Genomic DNA, 15,275 nt, shown 5'->3' on the forward strand with positions numbered 1-15,275 from the left:
CAATCATACTGCATGATGGAAGAGATAGGGAAGGGTTGACCGGAACTTAGCTCTAGAGACTAAACATGGGTTCCACCACTTCAAGCCTCCAATAAGCAAAGTGGTGGTATTTCACCGGTCGATGAGAGTCATCTACCACCTAGTACTGCCTGGTAACATAGAGGGGCGGCGTTTCTCCATGTGGTGTGGACGCCACACCCTGACCCCTGCTTATGTTGGTTCACACCTGGTCACCCACTATGTACTTGTGCATGGAGGTTATACCCAGGATTACTAACAGTCCCACCATCGTGAAGGTGCAAGCAGAGGATTTGGCTGTCACAGACCGTCCGGACTTCGACGAAATTGGGTCCACTTGACTTGAGTGTCACCCGAATATCAGTTCCATCAGCGTTTTAGACTCCCAGGTAGCAAGTACAGCTTTGTCTGGCATATCTGAGAGAATGTCTGTGACAACCTCAAGGACCAATTGTGCAGAATGTAGGGGATTAAAAATTTCATGGTATCAACCATATCAATCGACAGTTTACCATCTTTTCAATAATTTTGCAAAGGCAATGACTATAGCATGATGCCATTGTTTAGGGAATGTATCTTCTAAATAAAGATCAAGAAGTGACTGCAAGAGTAGAATTCAAGGCAGAACTAGACTCATGGGATCTTGCCATACAGGGAAAAGAAGGTGATTATCACTTTGTATAAGGCAATGGTCAGGCCACACCTTGAGTACTGCATACAGGTCTGGAGGCCTCATTTTAGGAAGGATGTAGAGCTGCTGGAACGAGTATAGAGACGGGCAACAAGATTGACGAGTGGAACAAAGGGCTGCTCTTACCAAGCCTTTCTTGGTAAGAGCAGCCCTTTGTTCTACACATTTCAGCATCTGGAGACTAGGCCCCTGCGAGGTGATCTCATTGAGGTGTATAAGGACTTGAATGGTTTGAGCAGGCTCATTGCTGATGGGATAATTCCCCCTTCTCAGATTACGAACCTGAGGGGGCATAAACTCAAATTGAGGAAAGACAGTTGTAGAATAGACGAGCGGAAATTTTCCTTTAGCCAGTGAGTGATTGATTGCTGGAACAAACTTCCATCTGTTGTTGTGGAAGTTGAAAGTTTTTAAATAAATTCAAGGAAGAACTAGACAAACTTTTGGAGTGAATGGATGGGTGTGAAGTTGTAAGGGTGTGTGTGTTTTTTGTTTTTTTTTTTTGGCTGATGCTGCATAAGCTTGCTTTCTTGCACCATATGCCTCTTCTAATGCTAATGATTCAGCACTGCATCTAGATGTTGACAGAGCTCTACACAGTTCATGGATAGTAAATGGGAAGTTGTATTGTTTATCTCCTTTGAAGAAGAAGAGTTTAACTTTTATTTTCCTGAATTTGCTTTGAATCTTCTGAAGGTTAGGGTGTAGCTTTCTGTTGCTGATGTTTTGGTGAAAGTTTGCCTCGTGATATTGGCAATCTGAGCATAGTCATACTAGTTGAGATGCCGTACAGGGTTCACAATTGTGTTCTACTGACCCACATTCTGCACAAGTAGGGGTTCCCGGCAAGCTGTCTGAGATTGTCTGTACTTCTGTTTGTTGGAAACACCATAGTGGGTTTGGATATATGGTCTGACATTGCATACCAGATATCCAGCCTTAATGGATGATGGACAATGCAGTGTTAAAGGTCAAGAAAAGATAGTGTGTAGGGTCATAATGCCATCTTTTCTGGTGTAGGATCGTCTTGACTTGAATAATTCCTTGTTCTTTATATATAAGTTCTTCTAGCATCTCTTCAGATACATCCAATAAATCCCAGTCTGAGATCACTCCTTTAGAGGTGTTCAGTGATCTGTGAGGGAGGGGGCTTAGTTATTAGTAGTCCTACAAAGAGATTAATGCACAAAAGTTGCTCTGAGTGTTTCAACTCTATGCATTTGAATAGATGATCAAGAAAGTTGGAATTGAGTAGGTTTCTGGCTCAGTTTGGCAGTTCCTACAGTGGAACTTTCTTTTTAGATGGGTGGAGTGCATCTGGCAGCCCAAATAAATCACAGCTTGAATTACTAATGATTTGGTCCTGGGAGATTGTCTTTTTCTCCCAGGTTACCAGCCCTACCACGTGGAGGCAAGTGCAGTTTCACGTAGTGACCCAAGAGAAGAGATGTTAGTATAAACTAAAAATAAAAGAGGAATTGAAGAAAGGTGGCTTTCTTTTCTAGATTATAGTATTTGAATAGATGTATTTAATTCTAATACTCAAGAGTTAATAGACTTGTGAAACTCAGGAAAAACAAATATTTACAGTTAAGCATACCATATAATCACTATGAAAAGACACTGGTCACTAATATCGCTTGGCACTTGGGGCCATGTTATACAGATAAAGTCTGCAGCTGTTATCCTGTTATATCCATCACGATGTGCTGTGCCCTCACTCTGCCATTAGTCCACCAACCAGGGCTTTTGCTTAACAAATTCACTGAACATTAGCCACTTGCAATTGCTTGGACCATCCCCAGCTAACAGAACTGACCTGTACTTAAATCTTTGGTATCAATTGGTGGTAGCTGAAGTTGTTTTATGGAACACAGCTAAACATATCCTCTCATAGCCTTCCAAACTTTTCCCAATAGGACTTAAATAACTGAAAGGCCCTTTACTATTAGTAAGGCTGAATGACACAAGGAAACACACATTTCCTGGATCGTCCAAAAATAAGCAAACAATTTTTAAATGAAACAATAATAATAATGTCAATGTCGGCTCTTCCTATCATTGCAAAGCAGAATTCGCCAGCGTTGATTGTTCACCCACTAATAGGGAATGTGAGCTGGGGGGGAAACATTTTAGTTATTGCACAACAGGCCGGACATAACCCTTGCCGACAAGAAGGAAAAGGCTACCTATCTGATTGACATAGCGGTTCCCAACACTGGAAACTTCCAGAAAATGCATGAGAAAAAAAATCAGGAAGTACACTAACCTAAGACAGGAGATCAAAGAGATGTGGCATATGCAACAAGTAAGGACCATCCCGATCATGTTAACAACTGGTATTGTGTCAAAGACCCTACATAACAGCCTAGTAGCAATAGGTCTTCTTTTGAGAACACCTACAAGGAACTCCAGAAAGTCACAATCCTGAACGCCTGTAGGAGAGTTCAACCAACAGTAACAACAGATGTAACAACCACCCTTTGTACTTGGTAGCAATAACTCTCATGGGGGTGGAACCCCTGGTCAGGGAGAAATAATATAAGAGCAACAGTATTAATAAGCAGAATATTCATATTATATTCCTATTCCCGCAAAGTAATCATCCAATTTTAGCATTAGCAGAGGGATTTGATGCAAGAAAGCAAGCTTATGTAGCATCAGCCAAAAAAAAAAAATAAATTAATAAATAAATAAAAAATAACCACTTCCACTTCACCCCTCTGTTCGTTCGAAATACCTGTCCAGCTGAGCCTTAAACTTATTTAGGCTATCAACTTCCATGACAAGGGATGGAAGTCTGTTCCACCAACCAACAAACCACCCGCTGGCTAAAGGCAAATTTCGGCACATCTATCCTACATCTTGTCTTTCCTCAATTTGAATTTATGCCCTCTCAGGTGATTATTCTGAGCAAGAGAAAGAATCCCATCAGCATTGAGCATGCTCAAACCAGTCAAGGCTTTATACACCTCTGTCAGATTGTCAGATCACCTTGCCGGTGCCTAGTCTCCAGACACTGTAATTTGCAAAACTTAAGCCTTTCTTCATAAGAGCACCCCTTTGTTCCAATCACTAATCTTGTTGCGCTTCTCTGTACTTGTTCCAGCAGCTCTACATCCTTCTTGAAATGAGGCCTCCAGGCCTGTATACAGTACTCTAGGTGTGGCCTGACCATTGCCTTATACAAGGGAATAATCACCTCCTTATCCCTGCTAGAAAAATTCCTATATATCATTGACAATACACCATGAGCTACTCTTGCAGCCCGTCTGCACCCCTCAGAGAACTTCATATCTGCCTGTACAACCACCCCCAGGTCCCTTTCATTCTCTACCACTGTCAGTGTAGTACCACAGAGTTGACGTTGCTCTGGGGTTGCTGTTTCCCATATGTAGTACATTACATTTGTCAATGTTAAACTTCATTCCATCTGCTCAACCTTTCCAGATCCTGTTGGAGCAGCATAGTGTCAGTAGTGTCCTTGACAACCCTGCCAATCTTCATATCGTCTGCAAACCTGGACATTAAGCTTGATATACCATCATCAATGTCATTTATAAATACAGAAAACAATAATGGACCCAATACTGAACCCCGAGGGACTCCACTAATAACATTAGTCCACGATGAGCAGTGTCCATTGATTACCACTCTCTGTCTTCTCCCCCTCAACCACCCCTTTATCCATAGCAGCAATTTGCCTCCAGTGCCATACTGCTACAATTTGTGCAGCAGTCTTCCATGTGCAACAGTATCAAAAGCCTTTCTAAGATCCAAGTATATAATATCAAAGTTATTCCCTGCATCCAGTTCTTTTGTGACTGCATCATAGTATCCAATCAAATTGGTCAGGCAAGACTTCCCCTTAACAAAACCATGCTGTGTCTGAGCTATAACTGAAGTCTTGTCTAGATGATCCTGCAGTGCTTCTTTAACCAGTGCCTCCATTAATTTTCCGGGAACAGAAGTTAAACTCGCAGGTCTATAATTACTTATGTCAGCCTTTGATCCTCCTTTGTGAATTGGGGTCACATTTGCACTTCTCCAGTCCATGGATACCTCCCCTGAGTCCAAGGAAGCTCTCATAATTATGGCTAAGGGTTTGCTTACTTCCTTTGCTGCCTCCTTTAATATAACTAGATAGATCCCATTCACCCCAGGTGCCTTTCTTGTGTTTATCTTCAACAATTTCTCCTCCACTTTACTCAGTTATTACAAGATTCTCTAGCTTACTGCTAGAGTTGAATACACCTCTGGCATTCCCCTCACTGAATAACTCCTCATGTGTGAATGTCGATGCAAAATATTCATTTAGTTTGTTAGCTACCCGAGCAGGATCATCAACAGTTGACCCATCGATATCAAATGGACCAATCTGATTCATCCCCTTCCTTCTAGAGTTTACATAAGTAAAGAACTCTTTGCTGTTTTTCTTTGCATCCCTTGCCAAGGATTTCTCGTAATCTGCCTTAGCCTGCCTGACCTCCTTTATAACTTGGTTAAAGATCAACTTGTATCTACCATAGGCTTCTGTGTCACGTGTTAATTTGTATGTATCCCATGCATTTTTCTTCTCTGCCATATGTCTCATTAGTTCATCTGACATCCATTAAAGCCTATATTTAATAATATTTCTTAGTTGGTATGTAAAGCCTAGTAGCTTCCAAGATAAGTTCTTTGAATGCTTCCCATTTTGAGTCTGCTGTTGGTAACATCATCAGTTGGTCCCACTGTATAGAATTTAGATACTGTCTCAGTCCATCGTAGTTGCCTTTACGAAAGCAATAACCCTTCCCTTTACCCTAATGGTAGTTACCTCTTTGAGTAAATCTCACTTCAGCACACTGTGATCACTGCCACCTAGTGGTTCATTTATCTGCAGATTCTTAATGCATGAAGAATCGCTACTGACAATCAAATCAAGAGTATTACTCCCTCTAGTTGCCTCCCGAACGTGCTGATGTAGAAAACAATCATCCAATTAATCCACAAAAGCCTTGCTGATGTGTGAGTGACCAGCCCCCAAATTCCAGTCAATATCTGGGAAATTAAAATCCCCCATTATAAGACTCTCTGATTTACTGGCCCACTCTATTTCCCTGTACAGTTTCTTATTATACTCATCAGAGTCATTCGGCCAAAGCACACTCCTACTCTCAATTTTGATCTCCCAATGCTTATGTCACACCAAACTGACTCGACACTGCACTGTCCAGCGATGTCAACTGGCTTCACTTCCTTGGATTTTATGTATTTCTTAACTAATATCATAACCCCTCCTCCATTCCTATCCTGTCTATCCTTTCTGTAGACATTGTACTCTCCAAATTCCAGTTCTGCATTCCTTATATCTGTGTGACACCACGTCTCTGAAATCCCAACAATATCTGCCTTTGATGTTTTGAGCAATACCTCAAATTCATCAAATTTATTTACTAAACTCCTAGCATTGGTGTACACGCAAGTATACATGCACCTGTTCTTTTTCTTAGCTACCCTAACACAATCCATGTGTTTACTTGTACCCCAATGATTCCCAGCAGTCTCTGAAATATCCAGCATCTTATTTTCCAGGCTGCTGCTCATTCCAATAGAAACAGTGCAAGAATCACTTTCACCTCTGCCAGTGGCTACTGTTAATCTATTAGTCCTTGTATTCCCCCAATCTAGCAGTTTTCCGACCCACCTAACACTGTCTCGATAGCATCAGCAAACATTCTTGCACCCTTTCTATTTAAGTGTATCCCATCCCTGTAGAAGCAGTCTCTTCTGTTAAGAAGTACAGACCAGGCTGAAAAAGATTCTACCCCTTGAGCCTTGCACAATCTTTCCAGGGCCGAATTGATCGACAGGGCTCTCATCATATACTCCCTCCTATCGTGTCTGGGCAGAATTGCAGACACTTTCAAATTCAACCCTAATTCACGGCTTTTTTTCAACAGTGACCTGTACTTGTTAAGTAATTCCGCCGGTCTCCTACTCTTAATATCATTAGTGCCAATGTGTACAACTATATCACCTTTTGTGCCCTTAAAAGATGATATCCGCTCTACAATGTCATCAACCTTTGCCCCTGACAGACATACCCTGGTCCTGTTCCACCTATCCTTTTTACAAAGCATGTTTCCCGTTTCCCTGACAATAGAGTCACGAACAACTACTAGTTCCTTTGGGACCAGCGCATTCTGACTTGGGGGCTGCCGCTGTGTTGCGTGATGACCAAGTGCAAGCTCTGGCATTGGTGTGGGCAGCTGAGAGCTTGATGGGCCCCTCACTTTTAATGCTTCGAGGGCATCCACCCTGTCCTTCAAGCTCTCATATAAGCCCATAACAATGCTGAGTTGTCGCCTGATTTCCTTACACTCCTTGCATCGTGCACACACAAAGACATCCCCCATGGCAGTATCATGTCCCGTACCCGACTGCTCCACAAACATCAAGCAAGTAGTGCATTTTAAAAGTCTGTGATTCAGAGGGCAACTGCCCCCCCTCAGTTCTCCCCTGAGCCACAGCACTCCCATTAGCTTGAGCCTTTTGCTTTGCTGCTCTGGTCTGAGTCATGATTTCGATTTAATTTCAGTACAAAATTAAAACTCTAAACTTGTATCCCAACACAGTTATAATGCTATATTTATGTTTCAGTATCGAGTGTTATCTACGGAATCCCTTTATATAACTTCCGTATCAAGTTAAGTATTAATTATTTATTTTTACTAATTAATTATGTTACGTAACCTAAGTCGTTATATGTATAGTTAAAAGTATAAATTAATTGACAATGAAGTTCAACAATATTAATAGATTTTACTGATTAATTGACAATATTATGTACTATACTATACTATATTAAGTTTATGCTATCTAGTTCGAGATATTTTGTATCGCGTAATAATGGCAGCAATTTACGAACGGTAAACACGTGGATTTGATACCCTTACCGATACTAAGGAATACCCACAAAATCTCTCTCTAAGTTACTTTAAACTAAGTATCGTAAATAGGAATATAAAGCTACTCTAGAAAATAAGTTAATATGCCAATTTAAGCTAATAAAACAGAAAATAAATCAGAAAAAACTTCTCTGTTCCAGGAGCGGCAAAAAGCTACGTCCGCACAGGCTACTCTCGTTCTCAAACTCGATCCAATTTTGCTTTAAACTTGATCAGCTTCACTGCCTTTGCCATGATGGGTGGCAACTTATTCCAATATTTGACAACCCATTGTCCTTAGGTGAACTTCACAAGATCCAATCTTCTGTTATTCTTTGAGATTTTATGCGTGTCGTCTGGTTTGCGTTATTACTATTAGCCATATGGTGCAAGGAAGCCTAAGGCTTTTGCTGCACTAGCAAAAAAAAAAAAAAAAAAAAAAAAAAAATTCTGTATTTGAGAACGAGTTCGTTCTCAAACTCGATCCAATTTTGCTTTAAACTTGATCAGATTCACAGCCTTTACCATGATGGGTGGCAACTTATTCCAATATTTGACAACCCATTGTCCTTAGGTGAACTTCACAAGATCCAATCTTCTGTTATTCTTTGAGATTTTATGCGTGTCGTCTGGTTTGCGTTATTACTATTAGCCATATGGTGCAAGGAAGCCTAAGGCTTTTGCTGCACCAGCAAAAAAAAAAAAAAAAATTCTGTATTACCCTGAGAGAGAGAGAGAGAGAGAAGAACGATGATAACCAGCTCAGGACCCTGGGTTTGCCAAGGACCATCCTGAGCCCCTGTTTCATCAACAAGGGAGAACAGACATTCCTCTTTCATTTTAATCGATCCCTTCCTTCTCAATCAATCCGTTATACAGCTTAATTAGATCTCCCCTTACATGTCTAGTTGCCAACCTTCTCAGTCCACATCTTCTAAGCTATTCTTCGTATATGCATCACTTTGCAGCCCAATGTAGGCTAAGTGGTAAGATGGTTGATCAGGAGTTACACAAGATATGCATATAGTATACCTAATGATAGTATGAGCTGTTGGATTTTAACTTGTTATAATCTATCAATACTTTGAACCAAATTTTGTACTTCATATTGTATTTGAAGTGAGTCGTAAAACTGACTTTTCATTTATGAAAAAATAAAATCTATGAAAAAAAAAAAAATCTGGTATTGCAAAACAATCAAAACAGGACAAAAAACATGTAATCCTCAACCAAGACAGAATAAATGGCTTTGGTTATATGGCAGGAAAAAAAAAAAAAAAAAAAAAGTTCCCCATCTTGAAGGGAATTGAACTCAGACTTTTCCACACGGTGTCGAGTTCTACCTATGATAAATGTGTAAATTAAAAAAAAAAGAAGGCTTTGCAGCTGAAGTCTATTGCTAAATATATGATATCTTCTAATACACTTTAAAAAATGGAAATATTATGATTACACACAGTGGTTAAAATGCACAATGATGTGTTACAGAAAAAGAAAACAAAATAACTTTAGCAGAAATTAGGGTGTTTATTAAGATAAATGACCAAATGTAGTCTACAAAACTTCATTCTCTCTTTCTTCTTACCCAACAGTGCATGCACACCCACACTTTTACTTGTACACAATCAGAATCTTGTTTACATTACACAAAAAAAGACTATAAGAAAAATAACTAATCATATTTATACAAATGTAAGTAAAAATATTTATACCTAAAAATGTAAGCACTCAAATATTCTGATCAGAACTTGTAGAGAAAATGATTCTTAAAAAAAAAAAAAAAAAAAAAAAAGTGGTAGTATATTATAAAAATTTTTTGTCTTGCCATACCTAGTTAATTGCAGCAAAATTGAGTACATTCAAAATTTAATAAACCATGCTGCATTTTCGATTTGTCATTTCTATGAACAGAATACGCATGTGCAAACAGTCTATAGAAGGCCCCTCTGCAATGCACAGGAGAAAGCTTCACAATAAGTAGAAGCCATCTCTCCTTCACAAATCAGTTGTAAACTGGAACTATTATTGTTGTTTACATTCTGGAGGAGGTGGTGGTGGTGGTATCTTCTTTCCCCCTTTGCCACTCTGAAAAAAATTGCAAATCATTACAATATACTTTTTAAAATCAATAAAATTATAATTTCATTTAATTTGCACTGAAAAATAATACCTCCTTAGTTTATAAACTCAGTTTCAGGTGGCACAGACAATTCTGACTAGGTTCTTCATGTAGCTAATAATTTCAAGTCAATACATATGCAGTAGTGTTGTTCATTCAAAAGCTGTACTATTTTAAATGGAAGTATCTTTGAATACATGGCTCAAACAACATGAAGTGATTGAGTGTCTGACTGCTGCAAATGTTAAACTGAGTTTATGGAAAAGGGCCCGCAATTATTCAGTCTAGTACGTTAAGAAATTAGCATTAGCATTAGTAGAGGCATATGATGCAAGAAAGCAAGCTTATTCAGCATCAGTCAAAAAAAAAAAAAAAAAAAAACACCACTCCCATTTCACCCCTCCGTTTGCTCGAAATACCTGTCCAGTTGAGCCTTAAATTTGTTTAGGCTATCAACTTCAACAACAAATGATGGAAGTCGGTTCCACCATCCAACCACCCGCTGGCCAAAGGCAAATTTCGGCACATCTATCCGACATCCGTCCTTCCTCAATTTGAATTTATGCCCTCTGAGGTGATTATTCTGAGCAAGATGAAGAATCCCATTGGCATTGAGCATGCTCAAACCATTCAAAGCCTTATACACCTCTAATTGGGCAAGTTCAAAACAAGAAAGGCCTGGCACTGTGGCAGTTCTGCTTCCAGGGCGATTCAAATGTGCAAACTGTGTGATAAAATGCAGGGGCAAGCCTCAAGGCCAACAAAATTTACTTTTGCAATAATAAACTTTCAGAAATAAAAGGATGCACTTTTAAATTTGGTGCTTTACATGAAGGCGTGTAAATTTAAGAATGATCTTAGGAATAGTTCTGGTTGCTTCAACATGACAATGCAGGACTCACTGGCAAAAATATCATAGTTAGAACTTAGAGTTGTTCCACATCCTACATATGGTGCAGATTTAATCTCCAAGCAATTTTCCTCCCAAAAGTTCAAATAACATATAAGGGAATAACTATGATTTTAATGAAGAAGTGAAAGCAGCCATTAAGAGATAGCTAGCCTCTCAGCTGAAATAATTTTCTTGAACATTATCATTACAAAAACTTGTTAAGCAGTGGACAAAATGCATTGAGTTAGGTGAGACATACGTAGAAAGATGATACATCAAATTAAAGGCAACTCTTTTTTTTTTTTTTTTTGCTTATCCCCATTTCTTCAAAAGTTATGCAGTGAGAGGCATTACTTTCCAGCCCACTCATACAGTGATATATTACTCTAATTTTTACATAACAAAATTAGAAAAAAAAAGAAAAGGGTTGAAGGAAGTTTTGTTAGAGAAAAGGCCTTGGACATCAGGATTATTAATAATATGCAGCTTCCACTGACTTGACAGTTTATTAAAACAAAAGACTAATTACATGGATGTTAAAATACCTACAATTAAGAACATAAAATAGCTATGATTAAGATGTACAATAAAATATACCTTAAAAACTGAAAATACATGCAATTAAAAGCAATAAATATAAGATAACATAAAGTAAACTATGTGACACTAAGCTTTCAAGGCGATGAGCCTCTTTTTCAACTTAGAGAAAATCAATGACAGTGAACATAATATACTACAGAGAAAAAACCCATGCATGCATAAATAACTATCTGTGAATCATTTGCGGCATATGATCGGGGTGTGGAGGGAAGGATAATGAGAAATTCATTCATCAGGACTCTGGGAGTATTTTGTTAAATCATATAATTTTGTTGTCATAATCTGCTTTAAATAATTAAAACAACATAAGTGAAATATATTGTGATGTACTGTAAAAAAAAAAAAAAAAGAAACGTACATAAAGAACATTGAATCTATTTGTACCTGTTTCAGTTTGAACACTACTTCAAATATTTAAAGATATGAGATTTGTAATTACAATTAATGAGACCCAAATGGTCTCATTAATTGTAATTAATGAGATTGCATTTATCATGGGAAATTAAAAATTACTGTATAGTTTGAGTAGCTTATGGTTAAAACCATCTGCATTTTTATTAAAATATAAATATGGATATAAAAATTTTGATTTGATATAAATCTTTATGGCAAATGAGAGACTTAGACTAATGTGCCAAGTACATGGATATATGAAGATAGAGAGTATATAATTAAGAAATAAATCAGTCAACTACTGAGTGGCAGGCACTCAGAATGAAAGGTCTGTGGTCATGAATGGTCATCAGTGTAGTATCTCAAATAGAGAGCTTTATGCTAACTGAAAAAGTTTCTAGTACCCTGGCTTGGCCTAAAACTGAGAAACTAACGAAAACGTCTATTTGAGTCTTTCCAGTTGTTGTGAATGACAAGGGTGGGAGAAGCGACTTCTTCCTGGAGAAGCAATTAAATTCTTGTGGGAGAAGCGACTGGCAGGTGAGGGCTGTGCAAGACTCCGTGCAGGTGCCTCCCCACCACTGGCTCTCTGAATACCTCCTTGCCGGGACAACTTCAGCTTTGAAAATTGTTAAAAATTACTTCTCTTCGCAAAATTTATAAATAGAATTATTATAAATATTTATATATTATTAACTAATTATTTAGCAACCTTTTTGTCACCAAAAGGAGAGTTACTTGGTACAAAGAAGTGCATTTTCGAGTGCAATAAAAAACTGTTTTTTTAATTTTAACACAAAGCAAATGATAGATTTCAATCAGAATAATTTTCCCTTGATAAGCATCAAATAACACATAGCTAATGTGATTTTTAAATTTTTAGCTCCATTAGCAATGGAAATAGAGGAGAAGACACAAAAATTACTCAAATTTACCTTTCTGGCATTGGCATTTTTAATTTTAAAAATTATATTTGAAACCTACTTGAGCTCTTTCCAACGGTGTATAATAAGCTATAGATTGTCAACAATATTTTTGTCCCCCCCATTTCCCTGACAAATTTTTGTCAACAACGTTCAATATGCTGTTATGTTGGCCCACATGATGTACAAACCCATGCAAATTAAGTCAACAGGTTGAGTGGTTCCAGAGATACAATGCTGTGACAGATGGATGGACAAACAGACAACTGAGTGACATTATATGGGTCCTTCGTTAAACTACGGACCCTAAAAATGGTGTATTTCGAGCCTGAAACTGGGGTTAGTAATTCGGAGGGGGGAGATATGGGTGGATGCAGCACAACTGTCACTGATGATGGTGGTGGTGCAGTGTATCTGAGTTCAACACTGTTAATGTTTTGTTTATGACAGGAGAAAGAAGCTATTTTTACAGGTGCAGCATGTGTTTATATTTGAATATTCTCCAACTCATTCAAATATACACGTGGCCAAACAGTTTAACAACCGTTCTGTCCACCCCCACTTCTTTTTACAATTATATTCTTTGATATGATTACCACTAATCTAATTTAGTCAGTAAATTTATTTGTATTTTAAGTTTTTTATGTGTTTAGTTATCAAATTAATCTCATTTTTGTAGTTAATTTGCAGTTTTATTGTTTAATTTTGATTAACAGATTTTATGTTGCATATTTGTATTTTGGTTTGGTTTGGCTTGTCAATTTACATTTGTCTTTCAGTTTGAGAGTTATTTCCTAGTTCTTGGGATAACCATATTCAAGGCCTATTCTGTTGTGTCTGACTTGATTGCACACACTGGAGCATATGTGGTTCTTTTGCTATTAGATGCCATGACAGAAATGCAAGTGTCTGGGAATTTCCACAAAGCTGATGCCTCTTGAAGAAGGTCACACTATAATTCTTCTAAACTTTCATCCTTTTTTAGGTTTTTCTTCTTTAACGGATATCTACACTCACTCATTAGGTTAAGTGGGGTGGGGTTTTCCTTGCTTGGTCCAGCAACAGTTTTTACCATACTTTAGGCAGGAGACCATGAATTATGCTTCCACTGGGTGGATGAAAGGTATCTACATATTTATTTTTGAAAGGGTGATCAAAAGATGTTTTCTGATGTGCAGCATGTGTTTATAATTTAACAGTATTTTGTGTGGTTCATTCATATGCACAGGTGGCCAAACAGTTTAAGAGCCTTTCTATCCATAATTATTTTCTAAATTTTATTTTGAATAAAGTAAATGTATTGTCCGTCCGGAAAACAGTAACAAAGGTTTATTGAAAACTAAAATATAATGAACACAGAAACTTTCGAGACTATGGGTCTCTTCCTCAGCTGTAAAACACATAAAAACTTTACAATGGAATGAAGAATTTGTTTGTCGTGCCAGACAAACAAAGAATGTGCACGTAATGCTAGGAACATTCACTGGGCAGAACCAGGTAATTGTTGCTGCGAATGTAGAATGCACGTATGAGGTGTATGCCAACACTTTTCACATTATAAGACAACTGCCTCCATGATTGGGTATATGTGCACACCTCTGTTGCGATTGAGGACACTTTGGCAACCGGATATATGAAGTGACTCCAGCCACAACCATTGATGGTAGCAACATGAGTGGTCAGTGACTTCAGTATCATGCCGCAGATTTTGATCATGCTGCATGGACCAATAGTGTTTTGAGTCCGCAGTCTGGATGGCCCTCTCATATTCTGAGATGCAATCCTAGAGTCTCCTGGCAGTTTCTTCCACATAGCAGCTGCCATAATTGTGGTACGTGATGCTGTATATCGAGCCTGTAAAAAGGAGGGGATGGGGGTTTCAACCTCGAGATGAGATCATAATTTTCTACAGGGTAGCTGCAAGCACTATCCTGTACCCACGTAACATCTTAGAAAGGCATACTGAAATGCCTGGTATTGGGTAATACAAAAACCCTCGTGCACTGGCCAGTTTACTAACCACAGGTCAGCATATGCCCCGAGCCATTTACTGAGTACCGTACATGCACTACTCATCCGTGCTTGGACCCATTCCAGCTCCATGAATGACAGACGTGAAGTTTTAAAAATAAAGGTCGACCTCACGAACTGTGGCTATCTTGCTTACGCCCTAGACAAATGCGATCTGCAGGCAGGTGAGCTTGTTCAGCAGTGCAGGTTTTGAGGACAAGTGGAGAAATACCCTCAGGATCTGGAGCTTTCTTAGCATCAAGATTCATCAAAATCCTTCTGACATCGTTTTGACGAAAGACCACAGGAGGCATTGAATGCAGCATGTTGGGAATGGTGGGAGGTGTTTTACCAAGATCATTAATACATAAGTTGAAAGAAAAATGGGATGCTAGCAGGTTAGCTTCATCCTTGGCTGAAGTAACAACAGAACCATCTGGTTTTGACAAAGGTTGGAGCAGAGATGGGCAAAAGTTGCAGCCGATAGCTTTGGCAAGAGACCAGAATGCTCGGCTACCATTAGGGCAAGAAGCAAGTTTTCTACTCTCAGCCAGTTCAAAATCTATTTTGGACTGATTAATAACTGCTTCACAATTGTTGTGAGCTTTGGTGTAGACAGAAAATGAAACTGAAGGATTCGAAACAAGCCAATTACGATATGCAATATTCTTCTCTTGTACAGCCTTGGCACATATAT

The 15,275-nt window shown here is 38.5% G+C and overlaps 1 long non-coding RNA gene across 1 annotated transcript in view; it reads right to left on the minus strand.

Moving 5' to 3' along the window:
- Window positions 1-9,439: 9,439 nt before the first annotated feature.
- LOC150077303 (uncharacterized) overlaps window positions 9,440-15,275 on the minus strand; it is a 110,603-nt gene continuing 104,767 nt past the window's right edge. Inside the window, exon 4 of the long non-coding RNA XR_016547691.1 lies at window positions 9,440-9,726. This is a non-coding gene — a long non-coding RNA (uncharacterized LOC150077303). The remainder of the gene's footprint in view (window positions 9,727-15,275) is intronic.

The sequence above is a fragment of the Mastigoproctus giganteus genome, chromosome 12, assembly GCF_048544385.1.
Source record: "Mastigoproctus giganteus isolate SK-2022 chromosome 12, ASM4854438v1, whole genome shotgun sequence".
NCBI lineage: Eukaryota > Metazoa > Arthropoda > Arachnida > Uropygi > Thelyphonidae > Mastigoproctus > Mastigoproctus giganteus.